The sequence below is a fragment of the Sapajus apella genome, unplaced genomic scaffold, assembly GCF_009761245.1.
Source record: "Sapajus apella isolate SASKATOON/1434 unplaced genomic scaffold, GSC_monkey_1.0 scaffold5, whole genome shotgun sequence".
Classification (NCBI taxonomy): Eukaryota; Metazoa; Chordata; class Mammalia; order Primates; family Cebidae; genus Sapajus; species Sapajus apella.
In genome coordinates this window covers 25,454,471-25,458,538 of record NW_022436945.1, presented here as the reverse complement: position 1 = coordinate 25,458,538, position 4,068 = coordinate 25,454,471, and positions in this window count along the sequence as shown.

Below are 4,068 nucleotides of genomic sequence, written 5' to 3'. Positions count from 1 at the left end.
TAACAAAACTTTGTACTCAAATTAGGAAGCCCACTTCCAGAACAATGAGAACAGTTTTGCCACCTGCTTTCCAGTATTGTGGAAGAGTTTTTCTCCAAATGATCAATTTTCTTAAAAAATGATTAAATACATTTATTTTTGAAAATGCAAATACTTTATTTATGTAGGAAGTTTTCTCTCAAAGAGTCAGAAAAAAAGATATTTGTCGTTTTAAGCTTTAAACTTATGAATAATTTATTTCTTTTAAAAACAATATGATCCTATCAAAATCTCAAAGACGCCTTTTAGAGAAATAGATAAAAACAAGTCTACAATTCATGTGGAACTACAAATGTCATGAATAGCCAAATCAATCCTGAGAAAGAAGAGTAAAGCTGGAGGTATCATACTTTCTGATTTCTAAATATATTCTGAAACTACAGTAATAAAAACAGTATGGTACCAGTTTAGAGACAGACATATAAGACCAATAAAACATGCAAATCACAATGACAATGAGATATCATCTCACACCAGTCAGAATGGTTATTCTTAAAAAGTATTTTAAAAACGACAGATGTTGGTGAGGCTGAAGAGAAAAGGGGATGCTTATACACTGCTGGTGGGAATGTAATTCAATTAACACAATTAATTGAACCTCTATAGAAAGCAGTTTGGATATTTCTCAAAAAACTTAAAACTACCGCTCAACCTGGTAATCACATTACTGGCTATATACCCAGAGAAACAGAAATCATTCTACCAAAAAGACATACGTACCTGTTATGTGTATAGCAGCACTATTCGCAATAGTAAAGACTTGGAATTAACCTAGGTTTCCATCAATGGTGGATTGGACAAAGAAAATATAATTCATACATATCACGAAATACTATGCAGCCATAAAAAGGAAGGAAATCATGTCCTTTTCAGCAACATGGATCAAGGGCATCATCCTAAGCAAATTCATACAGGAACAGAAGACCAAATGCCACATGTTCTCACTTATAAGTGGGAGCTAAATATTGGGTACTCATGGACATAAAGATAGGAACAATAGACACTGTGGACTGCTAGAGGGAGGAGAGACAGAGGAGGGCAAATATTAAAAGACTACCTATTTGGTGATGGTCATTCATACCCCAAGCTGCAGCATCATTTCATACACCCATGTGACAAACCTTTTCATGTACCCCCTGAATCTAAAATAAAATTTGAAATTATTTTTAAAAAGACCAATAAAAATAATAAAGAGCTCAGAAATAAACCTATGCATTTATAGTGAGTTGATCAGTTAACTTTAAGCTTTCACTGGGTATATGTAGCATTATTCTTCATGCATTTTGCTTAGTAACTTCTAAATTAAAATTTGCATTCATATATGTTTTGCTTACCAGGGAGACATAACACTATCCACAAGAATCCTACGTCTGATTTCCATTGCATTCAGAGTTCTCAGTGCCACCTTCACTGTAATGTATATTTAGACATATTCTGAATAAAAGGAAGAGGCATGTGGGCCAGAAGAAGATTCTGACTGCATATCAGGATTAGACCCAGGCTGTTTGAACTTTTTATTTCTATATCTTTCAGTTGCGTGGCTTTGGGAAAATTTACTTGATCTCTGCGCTTGCATTTTATCATCTGAAAAATGTTAATAAGAATACTAATGAAATTACAGAGGTAATATACCTAAAGGGCATTGTAGTATGTACTTGTTAACATACTAGTTATTACTACTATCTGGATCTTAAGATATGTGAGTTACAAGAGAATAAGCAGTGTCCACCTGAGGGGATGAAGAAGTGGTAACCTCAAGAATAAGATGAATTCAGTCATGCCAAATGGGGAAAATGAATATTGAAGAATAAAGGAGTGAATTATCATAGAATTGGGGTTTCTGATAGCACAATAAATGAGTGCTGGCTCAATAAAAAAGTGAGCAATAAAAGAAAGCATGAATCTAAAATTGTAACATAACAGGACGGTTGCATTGAAAAGACTAGATAATTAGACTGGCTTGTAGTTTAGATTATGTACAAAATTATGAAGATGGTAAAGTCAGCTTTAATATGACCATTAGAATGAGTTTAGACCTCTCAAGTGTCAATTGTGTTCAGATGAATTGTACCTTCTCTCAAGTGCTACATTCTCTTGGATGAGAGATAGCTTTATCCCTTGGTGAAAGCTTGCATTGGTTGCTCGGGCACTGGGAAGCTGTTTCTGTCTGGAGTGTGCTTGTATGCAGCCTGTAGGAAAAGACCTGAAAACCTAGTCTCTGCTTGCTAATCTGGTGGGCAGATGCCACGGTGGAGAGAAACCTGGCATACAGAAGATGAGGACCTAGCACAATGTAAGTCATGTCTTATAGATCTGCATCACCTGTATGGTATGAGATTCCCAGCAGGTGCCTCTGAACTCACATGGGATTCTGAAGTTGCTGCAAAAGTTGATAGGATCTCCAGAGGGGTGGGCTCCCGAAAGATGTGCTTCTTGACCACTCAGGTAAGAGTGGAAAATTGTTCGTATTTAGATGAATGTATATGTTAATATGATTTAAACATGTTTTGTTCATCTATTTCTATCTAATGAAATTATCTTCCTGTCCTAATGAAGTGGTTAACAATGTGTCATACTGTTACTGTTTTGGGGGATTTGCTGAACTTGACGAATTTGCTCTACTTTAGCCTGGATGAAAATAAAAGAGAAACTTAGACTTTCTTGGTTTCCCTGCTCTGTACTCTTTTTGTTGTAGGCAAGTGCTCTTGCTAATGCTTGCAGGCCAGGGCTCTGGTTAGCTCTGCTGTTGCTCCCCTTATATACGACTTTTGGGGATCATAGCCTTTAATTTCTATAGCACTTCAAAAGAGATTCTTCCTGTGGTCTGAATTAGAATTTTTTAAACATCCATATAGGAATTTATACTCAACAAAGTCTATTTAAAAACCCTATGGCAGAGAAAGGCCAGGTGCAGTGGCTCACACCTGTAATCCCAACATTTTGGGAGGCTGAAGTGGGAGGACTGCTTGAGCCCAGGAGCTTGAGACTGGCTTGGGCAATATAGTGAGAACTTATTTCTATTAAAACAATAATAAATAAAATAATTAGCCAGCCACTGTGGCATGAGCCTGTAGTCCAAGATACTCAGGAGGCTGAGTATTGTTTGGGTCCAGGAGGTGGGGCTGCAGTGAGCTGTGACCACACCACTGTACTCCAGCCTGGGTGACAGAGCAAGACCATGTCTCAAAAAAGAGAGAGACAGAGATTACTGGTCAGGAGCTCACTTACCTATAGGCTGGTACAATGAATCTATTTTGCAACGTATACCTAGTTTATAGTGACCTGGTTAATTATTCCCACCTTTACTCAGAAAAAGACAACATAGAGTAGAATTTAACAAAAGAATCTCTGGAGTGAGGCATTCTGATATTTTATTGAAGATCTCTAACTTAAAGCTATGGCAATGGGTAAGTTTCTTCATGCTTTTTACCTCAGTTTCCTCATAGGTAAACTGCTCTGAAAATTGTTCTCCTTTTATCCCACTCTCTCTTACTTTATAAATTTTCTATTCATTTTGAGTTTTTCTTTATTTATTAATTTGGTAATTATCAATAATTGCATATCCTTCTGAGGTACAATGTGATGTTATGATTCATGTATATGTTTTAGACTGATCAAATCAGTCTAATTAGCATGTCTATCACCTCACATCTTTATCCTTTCTTTGTGGTGAGAACATGAAAACCTATTCTTTTAACAATTTTGAAATATACAGTACTTTATTATTACCTATAATTGCCATGCTGTCTAATAGATGACTAGAAGAATTTACTCTCCTTGTCTAACTGAAACTTTGTACCATTTGCCTAACATGTCCTCTTTCCCCATTCTTTCCAACCCCCTAACCTCTGCCAACCACCATTCCACGCTGTATTTCTGTGTGTTCTATTTTTTTGTATTGTACATGTAAGTAAGATTCTATGGCACTTATCTGTGTCTAATTTACTTTGCTGAGTATAATGCCTTCTAGATTATACATGTTGTAGAGATCAAAATTTCCTCCTTTTTAAAGGCTGAATGGAATTCCAT